The sequence below is a fragment of the Aethalodelphis obliquidens genome, unplaced genomic scaffold (assembly GCF_003676395.1).
Source record: "Aethalodelphis obliquidens isolate GAN/ISIS:26980383/991018 unplaced genomic scaffold, ASM367639v1 scaffold120, whole genome shotgun sequence".
In the NCBI taxonomy this organism is placed as follows: Eukaryota; Metazoa; Chordata; class Mammalia; order Artiodactyla; family Delphinidae; genus Aethalodelphis; species Aethalodelphis obliquidens.
The window spans coordinates 846,928-862,262 of NW_020838064.1; the positions used below are offsets into that span (position 1 = coordinate 846,928).

Here is a 15,335-nt window from a genome sequence, read left to right on the forward strand (position 1 = left end):
AGACTCCACAGCAGACAGTCCAGAGAAGAAAGATCAAACAGCTAGAAGACAGGGGTTTCATCCTGCTATAGGCGAAGGGCTGTGGAGGATGAGAGGAGGTGCTCCTAAATGTCCTGGTTAGCACCTGCTGCATAACAAATCATCCCAACAGTCGGTAGCATAAAATAGCCATTTTATTATGCTCATGCTCTCTCTGGGTCAGGAATTCAGACAGGGTAACAGTGAAGATGTTCCATGATGTCTGGAGTTCCAGCTGAGAAATCTAAAGGGTTGGGGGGGTGACTAGGTGGCCATCTAGAATCATCTGGAGGCAGCCTCACTCACATGTGGTGATTAATGCTGGATGGCTGCCACAACCTCCATGGGCTATTGTCCAGAACACCTACAGTGGGGGCCTCTCCATGATATCTCTCCATATGGGCTAATTTGGGCTTCCTCACAGGGTGGGATTGGGATTCAAGAAAAGATAGAAGTGTGTGGTGATTTTATCCTCTAGCCTCAGGAGTCACATAGCATCACTTCTGCTGCACTCTTTGGGTGGAAGCAGTCACAAAGGTAGGCCCAAATTCAAGGGGACAGGACATAAGTCCCAGCCCTCAATAGGAGGAGTGTCAAGGTCACATTGTAAGAAGAGCACGTGGGATGAGAGACATTGTTGCCACCATCTTTGGAAGATGCAATCTGATACACTAACCTATCCCTTGGAGCGAAGGGATGGTGGTGTCAGACAGGGCTTCCTGGACAAAATGATACCCAAGATGATGTTTAAAGGACAACTAGGAGTTGGCCTTCAAAAGGGCAAGATCGGGCTTCCCTTGTGGTGCAGTGGTTGAGAGTCCGCCTGCCGATGCAGGGGACACATGTTCATGCCCCGGTCCGGGAAGATCCCACATGCCACGGAGCAGCTGGGCCCGTGAGCCATGGCCACTGGGCCTGCATGTCCGGAGCCTGTGCTCCACAATGGGAGAGGCCACAACAGTGAGAGGCCCGCGTACCGCAAAAAAAAAAAAAAAAAAAAAAAAATTAGGGCATGGGCACATAGCACACTTAGGAAGCTAGTCATGAATTGGGCTGGAGGAAGTGGTGACAGATGAGTCTGGGAAGTGGGCAGGGGCCAGACAGTGTGAGATCTCTTAGGCTACATTAAGGATTTTGGTCTTGATGCTTAAGGCAATGGGGGCCACCTCTTGGGTGGGTGATGAAGGAGGGGAATAAGAGGAAGCAGTGAGGCCAGCAAGGCAGACATTGTGGTCACCAGGGAAGAGGTGGCAGTGGCGGTGGAGGTGGAGAGAAGTGGACAGAGCCAACAGATGCTTTGGAGGCAAAACTGATGGATTTGATGATGGATTCTATGTGAAGAGTAAAGAGTTCAAGAATATGTCCCTTCTATGAGGCAGCTTCTAGCTCTGTGGGGCCCATGCCTGGTGGACTAATTCCAGGTCTGCATCTCTCCACATTTTCCCTGGTCCAGCACCTTTTGGATCAAGAAAACTCTGGCTAAAGAAGGAGCCTTCCATTAAGAAGATCCTGAGGTTCAGCATATCTCAGATCAAAGACCAAAATTATCCTCTTGGGGGAACTCCCTGGTGGTCCTGTGGTTAGGACTCAGCACTTTCAAGGACTCAGCACTTTCACTGCCATGGCCCCGCAGTGCAATCCCTGGTCAGGAACTACGGTGTCATGTGGTGCGGCCAAAAAAAAAAAAAAAAAAAAAGACTAAAATGATCCTCTTGGCTCACCACATCCGAGTCCCTTGTGTCCCAAAACTCATTATCCTACCATGGCACCCAGTGACAATTAGTGGGAAATTGTAGAGACAGCTCCTGATTGGATGTAATTTCCTTGAGCATCATGAATCAATTACTCTGAGTAATCAACTTTAATGCCCTGACACTCCACCCTCTATGAAGGCACCTCCTCCTTTGCACACACTCTCTTTCTTCCCAATGAATGAATTGCGAGCTCCTTGTTTATAGGGACCAGGATGTTTTCACTAGTGATTAAAGAAGCAGGTCTGCTTGTCCTCTTAGCAGTGAGTCACAGGTGACTGTGGACAGGGATGGGATAGGGTTGAGACTAAGGGTCCCAGCCCCCACCCCAGGTATGGGTCCCAGACTCTGCCCAAGGAGTGGAGTGTCCTGCCCTGGGTCCTGTGGACCTGCAAAGCCAGATGCCCTCAGAACATCAGCCATACTAGAAACACTGCGTCAGCCCACAGCTCCAAGGCACGAACCCTCAGCCACGATTCCCTCATTCAAGAACAAACGCTGAGGGCCTGCTCCATACCAGGCACCGTTCCAGAATCCCTCACCCTCAGGGAGCTTAATTCATGTGGAAAGAGATATGCAAGAAACAAAAATACATAGTATGGGGGAATTCCCTGGCGGTCTGGTGGTTAGGACTTGGTGCTTTCACTGCCGGGGCCTGGGTTCAATCTCTGGTCGGGCAACTAAGATCCTGCAAGCCATGCAGCGCAGCAAGAAAAAAAAAAGAAAAAACAACATAGTATGAAGATGGCGAGATGACGTCCTGTGGGGAAAATTTTCGATGAAGAAGTGGACAGGGATTCCCAGGAGGCAGGGAGGAGAAGGAGCGCTGCAAATTTAAACAGTGTCTTCGGGGACTGTCTTGTTGAGAAGGTGACTTCCGGGAAAACCTGAGGAAGCAAGGGAGGAAGCCACGAAGATGTGGGGTGGGGAGCGATCCAGGCAGAGGAGAGGGCACAGCATGTGTAAGTGTCCTCCGGCAGGAGGGGCATGGCGTGTTGGAGCAGCACCGGGGGCCAGAGCAGCTGGGGAAGGAGCAGGGAAGGGACAGTAATAGTTGGTGAGGGCAGAGAGGAGCTGGGGAGCCAGCGGACAGGGGGCCTTTCAGGCCACTGGGAAGATACGGCTTTGACTCTGAAGAAGATGGAAAGTCATTGGTGGTTTAAAAGATCACTCTAGTTGCTGCTCCTGCAGCTGATGGCAATGATGATGGTGACGATGACAATAATGATGACGGTTGTGATGGATCTTCTTGTCGTCGTGTTGGCGTTTTGGTTTTCTTTTCTTTTTTATGTTTCGTCCAGCATCTAATCTCTTCCTCTTATACACTAGTGGCTCCCATGGGAGGGCCCCATTTTGAATACCTTTGGGCTCTGACCTGCTTCAACTGAATTTCAAAACCTTTTTCTGGAGAATATCACACTTACATGGTGACTTCCAGCCCCACTCTGCAGATCGCTGCTTCCTTTGCAAATTCTGCATTCGTCTCTATTTTTACTTTTATTTTTTAAGTTGAAAGATTGTATCTTGTTGATGTTTTGATCTCCATGTTTTTATTTTTTTTTTTTTTAAATAAATTTATTTTATTTATTTATTTATTTTCGGCTGCATTGGGTCTTCGTTGCTGTGCATGGGCTTTTAGTTGCAGCAAGCGGGGGCTACTATTAGTTGCGGTGCGCAGGCTTCTCATTGCGGTGGCTTCTCTTGTTACAGAGCACGGGCTCTAGGCACACAGGCTTCAGTAGTTGTGGCGCACAGGCTCAGTTGCTCCGCGGCATGTGGGATCTTCCCGGACCAGGGATTGAACCCCTGTCCCCTGCATTGGCAGGCGGATTCTTAACCACTGCACCACCAGGGAAGTCCCTCATCTCTATTTTTAAAAGAAAAACCTTATCACCTTCTGGTTTCCCACTGAAATAGGAATTTGCTGGTACTTTCCAACTTCTAACCAAAATGTGGAACTTCCTGTGGTCCCAGCTGGGTGCCACTTCCTTTCTGCCACCTAGCCCTTCGCCCCTTAGCCAGTGGGTGCCCTGACCTGGGCCCTCTCATTGTCAGCTCCTCCCTCCTCCAGTCTTAGGCCTGCACCCCAAATTAGGGGTGTCCCCTGTCACTTCCCGACCCTAAAGTCCAAGGCCTGCATCCCAAATTAGGGGTGTCCCGTCACTTCCCGACCCTGAAGTCCAAGGCCTGCATCTCAAATTAGGGGTGTCCCCTGTCACTTCCTGACCCCAAAACCCCGTGGGATCCAGCACCAGATGCAGCCCTACCGAACAAGCTCCTCTCCCTAGGCCTATCCCCCCACACACACCTTCTTCTAGAATAGGTGTGTGGGCCTGGATGACTCACACACTGAAAAGACCCCAAAACCAGGTCAGACACACCCAGGTTCAAATCTCAGCTCTGATCCGGTTAGCTGTGTGGCCTCAGCCTAGTCGCCTCACCTCTCTGACCCTGCCTTTTCAAACCCCTACTCTGCATTCACAGCTGGGTCTCGTATTAGATATTCCATTAGGACATGAAAGACCTCCTCAGTGCCCCAAGTCAGACCACAAAATTCCTGGATCTCCTAGATTTCTGGTGGGGAGAAACAGAAAGATACCTGTTTCACTCTGCCTTGTTGAAAGAGGGTTCCTAACAGGCTCCCGTGCCTACAGGCAGGGTCCCTTAACACAAGATCTCGGTCAATTAACTGAGAAGGAGTGAAGAAAAGCGATATTGTCACTGGGATGCTTTGTCCACAAGCCAGCCTGCCCCAGAGGCCTCTAAAGAAGAAGGTACCTTTGCCTGAGGCCTCAGACCTCCACAGAGGCACCTAACCCAGCCCAGGGGGAGACAGGAAGCCATCCACAGGAGGCCAGGAGCTGGCCAAGCAGAGGGAGAAGGGGCATGCAGGCAAGGGCCTGGAGGTCAGAGGGCACTCGCCTCCTAAGAGATGGACCCATTCCCAAGGCTGTAGATAACTGCTAATCAGGATGACGGACTCCTGAATCTGTACCCCACCCTGGCCTCTCTCCTGGATGCCAGACCCCGGCCCGTGGATGTTTAACTTGGCATCACAAACTTTAAGCAGTAAAGCCAACTCTTGTTTTTCTCCCCCATGCTATTCTTTCTCCCCCATTTTCCCACTTTCTCAGGCCAAACATCTGACTGCAGAGCCCGTGCATTTAAGCACCCCATGTGAGTTCCCAGGGGGCTTGCTGCCAGCTAGCACCCCAGCTTCAGAGAATCCCCAGTCCTCCAGGGAGGAGGCTGGGATAGTGGATGGAGAAGGGGGTGGTACACCTGGGGCCAACCACCCAAGGGAGGAAGAGAGAGGGTGTGGGCAAAGCATGAGCAACAGGAGGACTGAGGGCGCCGGGCGGGCGTCTGAAATGTGATCCCTCCTAGGACGCCTCCTAGAAGTCTCCTTAGACTCAGCTAAACTCACAGAGGCCTAGTGTGAATCATCTCAATGAATTTTTGTGATTGTTAGTGTTGTTAAAAAAAATTATTTTTTTTAAACAGAGGATGTGACGTGCTACAGGTCAGAGGCATCCCAGAAACAGAGCCTTTGGGGAAGGAAAGCCAGGGGTCAGCAGAAATCCTAGAGAGCTCTTGGGATCCCACAGAAATGGGATAGAGGTGGAAGCAGAAGAAGAGACACTTGGGGAAATTTCATCATAATCACAAACAGATAAACATCTCAGATAACACCTAGTTTACATTAAGAAGTGAAGGGGCAGGACATTATAACAATAGAAACAGGGTAGTTAATATTAGAAATGCTAGTAATAGGGGTACTACAGACAGACCCAAGTGCTTTTCAATCAACAAAAAGATAAAAGCAACCTTGACACTAAATAAAAGGTAGTACCAGTTATTCTCATGTGTGTGTGTGTGTGTGTGTGTGTGTGTGTGTGTAATATATATTAGTGTGTATATACATGTATATGTATATATGTATGTGAATATCAGCATATTATGTACCTCTGCATGTATGATATGTATCAGTGTGTGTATATATATCGGCACATATATATCGGCATATATACATATATATCAGTATATGTGATATATATTAGTAGAGAAACATCTCCAACTTTTTTCCTTCGAAACTTTTTTTTTTTTTTGGCCGCACCATGAGGCTTGCGGGATCTTAATTCCCCGACCAGGGATCAAACTTGGGCCCCAGCAGTGAAAGCGCCAAGTCCTAACCATTGGACTGCCAGGGAATTCCCAGAAACATTTTTTTTTTATTGAAATATAGTTAATTTACAATGTTGTGTTAACTTCTGCTGTACAGCAAAGTGATTCAGTTTTACATATATGTTTTTTAATATTCTTTTCCATTATGGTTCCCTGTGCTGTACAGTAGGACCTTGCTGTTTATCCACTCTCTATATAATAGTTTACATCTGTTAACCCCAAACTCCCACTCCATCCCTCCGCCACTTCCCCTCCCCCTTGGCAACCACAAGGCTGTTCTCTATGTCTGTGAGTCTGTCCTTAGAAACATTTTTTCACTGAAACCTGGAATAGATACAAATCATCAAATTCAAATTTCTGAGATTCATGAGGTTTCCTCACCAGTCTAGGGGATTCCTTCAAGTTCAAGGCTTTTTTTTTTTTACTTGCTTTATTGCAATATTTGCTTTAGTCCTGTGGTCTGGAACAGAACCCACAATATTTCCAAGTATGCCCATACTTCTTTTTCTAATATTTGAATTTTATTTTATTTATTTTTTTATACAGCAGGTTCTTATTAGTTATCGATTTTATACATATTAGTGTATATATGTCAATCCCAATCCCCCAATTCATCACAGCACCCAAGCTCAAGGCTTAACCAGACTTTGCAGAAGGGGTGGACTAGCCAGTGCTTCCCCCTGATACAGAGAGGACACTGAGTCCACACTTGGATGACCACAGGGCTCAGCAATGTCTTCAGTTCCTGTGAAGGGGGGTGGAGCAGAGGGAAAGGGAAGAAGCACAAACTGGGTGCCAGCACTTAAACCTTACCAGTTTATGATCCCATTTTGCAGATGAGGAAACAAGCCCAGAAGGGTGTGCTACATAATGGCTGTTGGGAAAAAAAAAAAAAAAAAAAAAGATGGCTCTAAGATAGGTGCAAGCTCAATGAGGACAGGGACTGCCTGTGTCTGTCTTGTTCACTGCAGCATCTCCAGAGCCTAGCACAGGTGGTCAAAAACATTTGTTGGATGGATGGACGGATTGGGTGCACCCGTCTTCCAAACCTCAAACCAACTCTCTGTTGCCTCAAAGCCAGTGGGTGCCACTTTCCTTCCTCCCCTCTCCTGCAACCTCCTCTCCCCCATGGCTAGTACATGCTCTACCTACCCCAGCCTCTCACTCACCCCCTCTCCAGGCTGGTCTTGGGATGTTTCAGGACATTTGTGGTCATGTGCTTCCACCTACAGGGAGTCTTTGGTACTGCAGAGAGGAGCCCTGTTTGACTCAGGTCTCACATTATGCAGAAAGAGAAACAAGCATGAAAACGCATTTGGCAAGGACTTGGTAAAGGCCACGGTAAACTGGGGGATGGTTTAGGTTTAGAATCTTCTTTCAAAAGAGGAAAACACTGTGCTCATTCAGGTACACTGAGCCCAGGGATGTTAGGTTAGGTAGAGCAGGAGAGGGCAGGGGGAGGGAACAATGAGGTGCAGGAAGGAGCTTCTGTCTAGGAGTAGCTTATTCCACTCCAAAACAGCCCTGCGACGTGTGTGTCCAGTTAGCGTTATTACTTTAAATAAGAAAAGGGGATCTGTAAAGGCAATTTGGAAAGTCCCAGAACAAAAGAGCTTAATAAACAGGCCTTAGAAAACAGGAACCAGGACTGCTCAGAAGATCCCAGCCAGAGGGACCCAGGAGCTCTCTCAAGGGTTCCAACCCCTGACACGGAGGTGTCTCTACATAAGAGGCAAATCCCTGCAATGGAGTCTGTCCGGGAAGCCTGATTATGTGGCCACCTCGGAGCTGGCGTCCAGGATTGGCAGGCCCAGAACTGCAAAGTGTCAGATAAGAGTCATCACCCCAAGGAAGGGATGCTGAACTTGAAAGCAACAGCTGTCCCCATTTCACAGGTGAGGAAACTGACTCAGCTTTGATATCTGGTGCTGTCAGTTGGGTCTTTGTATGTTGCAAGGAAGAGCAACATTCTCAGGTTTCATTACAAGATTGAGAAAATGAAAGTCTTAGCCACCCAATAAGCCTCCCAGAGGCTGGAACAGCTTTGGATTAGAGCAGTAGCTCTAGTCAGCTGTCAGCAGCTCTGTAACTCAGGGGCACCCCAGCTCGGCACTCTGCGCTCCACCGTCATGGTGACTCAGCACATCTGGGTCTTGGCCTGTCCCTCTGCTGTCCCCACTCTCCTCTCTGTCTCATTTCTGCTGACTCACAGTTCCTGTTCATTCATGGCTCCTACTCACCCATCCCTTAGGTTGACTCAAGGCCTTCTACTTAGAACTTTCCTTCTGCGTGTCTCTCTGCTTCTGCCCCTGATGCTGACACTAATCCTTTCTCCATGTCTCAGATTCAGATTCTGCAGAAGAAAGAATCTGAATTGTTCAGTTGGTCCCCATTATTCCTATGAGCTGGATTTCTCACACTGGGCCACATCACAATCCTCTGACCAGCCTAGATGTTGCCTGTCCGTAGCGGGGTTCCACTCCTGTCCAAACAGCTGTATCCCGGGTCCTAAGGCCAAAGTGGGTAACTCAGAGCAAAGAACCCCTCTGAAGTGGCTGTGGATGTGGAGGGTACGCAGATGTAACAGGCTCCTCTACAAGCCAGCTTGTACAGGACAGAACCAGGGTTTGAGCCCAGGTTTTCTGGTTCCAAGTCCTTCCCAACTAAGTACACAGGCTGTCCTGCCCCTGGGATCAAGAAATAATAATAAGGGGGCTTCCCTGGTGGCGCAGTGGTTGAGAGTCCGCCTGCCAATACAGGGGACACGGGTTCGTGCCCCGATCCGGGAAGATCCCACATGCCGTGGAGCGGCTGGGCCCGTGAGCCATGGCCGCTGAGCCTGTGCGTCCGGAGCCTGTGCTCCGCAAAGGAAGAGGCCACACAGTGAGAGGCCCGCGTACCGCAAAAAAAAAAAGAAATAATAATAAGGGAATTCCCTGGTGGCCTAATGGTTAGGACTCTGTGCTTTCACTGTCGTGGTCTGGGTTCGATCCTGCAAGCCATGAAGTATGGTTAAAAAAAAAAAAAAAAAAAAAGAAAGAATAATAACTAACACTGACTAAGCACCATATGCCAAGCACCATTCTAGCTTTCCACTGAATATCTCAATCCTGACTGCAATCCCTCTTTAATTGTGTCCATTTCACAGAAAGGAAAACTCATCTATAAAGACTAAATAACAGGCTCAAAGTTATACTCCCAGTAAGTGGCAAAAAGTGATCGGAACCCAGGCCTGTTTGAGTTTATAAAGTTTGAGAAGGAAAAGGAATACGAAGAGAGACCTTTGCTGGTAGAAACCTATAATTGCCTAGATTTGCACCTTCTGATATGGAACCACTAACCAAATGTGCTACTGAGCACTTAATATGTGCATAATCCAAAGTGATGTGCTGTGACTGTAAAACAAACACCAGATTTCAAGGATTTGTTAACAAAAAAAGAATTAAAATATCTCACTAATAATGTCTTACATTGAATGAGAATAATGTTTACCTTTTGGGAGAGTTAGTAACTGCTAGTGGACATCAACTCCATTAGCAATAATACCAGCTTCAGGGGTGGTAGTAATGCCTACATAATAACATTGTGTAATATATACTTACCAAGCTCTATACTTAATTCCTGTCTGTTTTATTTCAATAAATACTCTCATAAAAAAATAATGTTTTACATTGACTACAGTTTTAAATGATACTATTTTGGATATTTTGAGTTAAATAAAATATATTAGTAAAATTAACTTTACCTATTTCTTTTTACTTTTTTTTTTTTTTGGCGGTACACAGGCCTCTCACTGTTGTGGCCTCTCCTGTCGCAGAGCACAGGCTCCATTCGCGCAAGCTCAGCAGCCATGGCTCACGGGCCCAGCTGTTCCGCGGCATGTGGGATCTTCCCGGACCGGGGCACGAACCTGTGTCCCCTGCATCAGCAGGCGGACTCTCAACCACTGCGCCACCAGAGAAGCCCTCTTTTTACTTTTTAAAAGCAGCTTTGTTGACAAGTAATTCACATGCCACACAACTCATTCATTTAAAGCCTGCAACTCACTCGTTTTTTTAGTATATTCACAAAGCTCTGCAACCATCAGCACAATCAACTGTAGAACGTTTTCACCACTCCGAAAAGAAACCTTGGACCCATTAGCAGTCACCCCCCAACACCCCGTTTCCTTTTTCCCTCAGCCCTTAGCAACCACTAGTCTACTTTCTCTTTATGGATTTGCCTATTCTGGACATTTCAGAGAAATGGAATCATACAGTGTAAGGTCTTTTGTGTCTGGCTCCCTTCACTCAGCATGTTTTCCAGCTTTATCCATTTTATAGCATGTGTCAGTACTTCATTTAATTTTATTGCCAGATAATATTCCATTGTATGGATATGCCACATTTTGTTTATCCATTCATCAGTTAGTGAACACTTGAATTGTTGCCACATTTTGGCAATTATGAGTAAAGCTGCTATGAACATTCATGTGCAAGATTTTATGGAGACAAATGTTTCCATTTCTCTTGATCCTTTTTCTTTTCTAAATGGGTTTATCAGATAATTTTAAACTACACGTGGCTGACATTATATGTCTGTTGGAAAGCACAGGCCTAGATCTTTCACCCTGGTTCAGATAAATTGTTAAAATACACAGCCACCACAGGAGACCCCGTTGGCTAACTCTTGACATCAGTCCCCTCCCCATCAAAGCTAGGTGGTTCCCAGCTTGACAATGGGCCAGCAAACTGTGGAGGCAGTTTCCATCACTCTGGAGCCAGCCACGCAATCCCAATGATTCCAGAGACCCAACAATAACTCAGTCAATTCTGCAAGCTCAACATGACCAACAAGGCCCTGAGGTGGCAGAAAATGGGCATCCTTCCACTACAGAATGCTGGTTGTCTAACAAATAGGATACATCCCGAGGGATTTCACCTATGAAAACTAATCAGGCTCTCTGTTTCATCTGCACCGATTTCCCCATGAAACACCAACAGTGGCTGGCCTGGGGCTTCCCTGGTGGCGCAGTGGTTGAGAGTCCGCCTGCCGATGCAGGGGACACGGGTTCGTGCCCCAGTCTGGGAAGATCCCACATGCCGCGGAGCGGCTTGGCCTGTGAGCCATGGCCGCTGGGCCTGCGCCTCCGGAGCCTGTGCTCCGCAACGAGAGAGGCCACAACGGTGAGAGGCCCGCGTACTGCAAAAAAAAAAAAAGAGTGGCTGGCCTGAATTTCTGGGTGGCCTGGATTCCTTGGTGCCCAGTTAAAAATAACTACAGCTACAACAATTTGTTAATGGACACACAATACAAAAAGAGGTAAACTGTGACATCAAAAACATAAAAGGGAAAGAGTAAAAGGGTAGAGTTTTTGTTTTCCATCAAAGTTATTATCAGCTTTAGGGACTTCCCTGGCAGTCCAGTGGTTAAGACTCCGTGCCCCCACTGCAGCGGGAGCAGGTTCGATCCCTGGTCAGGAAACTAAAATCCCGCATGCCTTGCGACACGGCCAAAAAAAAAAGTTATTATCAGCTTTAAAAGTTATTATCAGCTTTAAATAGACAGCTGTAAGTATAAGATCGTTATGTAAGCCTTATGGTAATCACAAAAAAAAACCTACAGTAGATACACAAAAGAAAAAGAGAAAGGAATCAGAGCATATCACTATGCTAAAATCATCAATTCACAAAGGAAGACAGCAGGAGGGGAAGAAAGAAACAACAGGACTACAAAACAACTAGAAAACAATTAACAAGATGGCAAAAGTAAGTCCTTACCTATCAATAATTACTTTAAATGTAAATGGATTAGGTTATCCAATCAAAAGGAATAGAGTGGCTAAATGGATAATTAAAAAAAAAAAAGATCAATGTATGCGGCCTACAAGAGATCTACTTCAGCCTTAAGGACACACAAAGCTGAAAGTAAAGAGATGGAGAAACATATTCTATATGCATAGAAACTAAAAGAGAGCAGGGGTAGCTATAGTTATATCAGACAAAATAGATTTTAAGTAAAAACTGTAACAAGAGACAAAGAAGGTCATTGTATAATGATAAAGGGGTCAATTCATCAAGAGGATGTAACATTGTAAATATATATGCACCAACACTGAAGCACCTAAATATAAATTTTTTTTCTTTTTTTTTTTCCTTTCTGGCTGTGTTGGGTCTTCGTGCTGTGTGCAGGCTTCTCATTGCAGTGGCTTCTCTTTGTTTTGGAGCACAGACTCTAGGCGTGCAGGCTTCAGTAGCTGCAGCACGCGGGCTCAATAGTTGTGGCGTGCGGGCCCTAGCACACAGGCTCAGTAGTCGTGGCATACAGGCTTAGTTGCTCCACGGCATGTGGGATCTTCCTGGACCAGGGTCGAACCCATGTCCCCTGCATTGGCAGGCAGATTCTTAACCACTGCACCACTAGGGAAGTCCCAAAGCACCTAAATATATTAAGCAAATATTAACATATCTGAAGGTAGAAATAGACAGTAATGCAATAATAGTAGGGGACTTCAATACTCCCCTTTCAACAATGGAGAGATCATCCAGACAGAAATGAAAAGGAAATATTGGACTTGAACTACACTTTACACACCAAATGGACCTAGCAGACAACTATAAAACATTCCATCCAACAGCAGCAGAATACACATTATTCTCTAGCGCACATAAAACATTCTCCAGGATAGATCAAATGTTAGGTCATAAAACAAGTCTTAACAAATTTAAGTTGCTGAAATCAAATCAAGTATATTTTCCAACCACACATGGAATGAAACTGGCAATCAGTAAAGTGGGAAAGCTCGAAGATTCACAAATATTGGAATTGGAAATTGGAAATTAAACAACACTCCTAAACAATCAATGGGCCAAATAAACCAAAAGGAAAATGACAAAAACCTCCAAACAAATGAAAATGAAAACACAACATATCAAAATTTATGGGATGCAGCAAAAGCAATTCTAATTAAATGCCTACATTAAGAAAAAAGAATAATCTTAAATAAACTATCTAACTTTACACCTCAGGAAAGGAAGAACAAACTAAGCCCACAGTTAGCAGAAAGAAGCAGAGCAGAGGTAAATGATATAGAGATTATAAAAACAATAGAAAAGACCAATGAAACTAAGAGTTGGTTTTTTGAAAAGCTAAACAAATTTAACAAACCTTTACCTAAAAGAGGAGTGGGGGAGAAAAGACTCAAATAGTAAAATCAGAAATGAAAGAAAAGACATTACAACTGATACCACAGAAATATAAAGGATCAAAGTAGTCTTATGAACATTTATGTGCCACAAAACTACATAACCTAGAAGAAATGGATAAATTCCAAAAAACATACAACCTACCAAGACTGAATCATAAAGAAATAGAAAATCTGATCATATCTGTAGCTATTAAGGAGATTGATCAGTAATCAAAAATATCCCAAGAAAGAAAAGACCAGGAACTGGCCTCAATAGTGAATTCTTTTTTTTTTTTTTTTTTTAACATCTTTATTGGGGTATAATTGCTTTACAATGGTGTATTAGTTTCTGCTTTATAACAAAGTGAATCAGTCATACATAAACATATGTTCCCATATGTCTTCCCTAAAAATATGGAACGCTTCACGAATTTGCGTGTCATCCTTGCGCAGGGGCCATGCTAATCTTCTCTGTATCGTTCCAATTTTAGTATATGTGCTGCCGAAGCGAGCACAATAGTGAATTCTTATCAAATGATCCAACAGTCCCACTCCTGGGCACACATCCAGACAAAACTATAATTCAAAAAGATACATGCACCTCTATGTTCATAGCAGCACTATTCACAATAGGCAAGACATGCAAAAACCTAAATGTCCATCAACAGATGAATGGATAAAGAAGATGTGGTACATATACACAATGGCATACCACTCAGCCATAAAAAAGAACGAAATAATGCCATTTTCAGCAACATGGATGCAACTAGAGATTATCATAGTAAGTAAAGTACTTAGTAAGAGAAAGACAAATACCACATGATATCATTTATATGTGGAATCTAAAATATTACACAAACGAATCTATCTATGAAAAAGAAACAGACTCACGGACATAGAGCAGACTAGTGGTTGCCAAGGGGGAGGGAGCTGGCGGAGGGATGGAGTGGGAGGTTGGGGTTAGCAGATGTAAGCTTTTATATATAGAATGGATAAACAACAAGGTCCTACTGTACAGCACAGGGAACTATATTCAAAAATCCTATGATAAACCATAATAGAAAAGAATATTTTAAAAAAGGAATGTGTGTGTGTGTGTGTGTGTGTGTGTGTGTGTGTGTATAACTGATCACTTGGCTGTACAGCAGTAATTAACACATTATAAATCAACTATACTTCAATTTAAAAAAAAACAGTGAATTCTACCAAACATTTAAAGAATAATTAACACCAATCCTCCTCAAACTCTTCCAAAAAATTGAAAAGGAGAGAACACTTCCAAACTCATTTCACAAGGCCAGCATTATCCTGATAAGAAAGCCAGACAAGGACACAAGAAAAGAAAATTACACAGCAATATCCCTGATGAGCATAGATTCAAAAATCCTCAGTGAAATACAAGCAAACCAAATTCAACAACACATTATAAGGATCACATGCCATGATCAAGTGGGATTTAGCCCTGGCTTATAAGGATGGTTCAACATAAGCAAGCCAATCAATGAGTCACACCACATTAACAGAATGAAGGATAAATATTATATGATCATCTCAACAGATGCAGAAAAAGCATCTGACAACATTCAACATTCTTTCATGGTGAAAAACTCTCAGCAGATTGGGTTTATAAGGAATATATGTCAACATAATAAAGGCCATATATGACAAGCCCACAACTAACATTATACTCAATGGTGGAAACCTAACAGCTTTTCCTTTAAGATGAGGAACAAGACAGGGATGCCTACTCTCACCACTCCTATTCAACACAGTATTGGAAATTGCAGTCAAAGCAATTAGACAAGAAAGAGAAATAGTCATCCAAATCAGAAGAAAGAAGTTAAATTGTCTCTGTTTGCAGATAACATAATATTATGTATAGAAAACCCTAAAGATGTCACAAAAACCTTGTTAGAATACACAAATGCAGTTAAGTTGCAGGATACAAAATCAACATACAAAAATTAGTTACATTCTATACATTAACAACAAACTATCTGAAAGAGAAATTAAGAAAGTAATCCCATTGACAACAACATCAAAAACAATAAAATGCTCAGGAATAAATTTAACCAAGGAGGTAAGAGACAGGGCTTTTTGTTTGTTTTGTTTTTTGGGGGGGGGGTGTTTTTTGTGTGTGTTGTTTGTTTGTTGTTTTTCGGGGTTTTTTTGGCCACACCGAGTAGCTTGTGTGATCTTAGTTCCCTGACCAGGGA

The 15,335-nt window shown here is 44.4% G+C and overlaps 1 non-coding gene across 1 annotated transcript; it reads right to left on the minus strand.

Annotated features, from left to right (window-relative positions):
- Positions 1 to 13,527: 13,527 nt before the first annotated feature.
- LOC113615587 (U6 spliceosomal RNA) lies at positions 13,528 to 13,634 on the minus strand. Its single transcript, XR_003431056.1, has one exon. It is a non-coding gene; the product is annotated as a U6 spliceosomal RNA (small nuclear RNA).
- Positions 13,635 to 15,335: the final 1,701 nt, after the last annotated feature.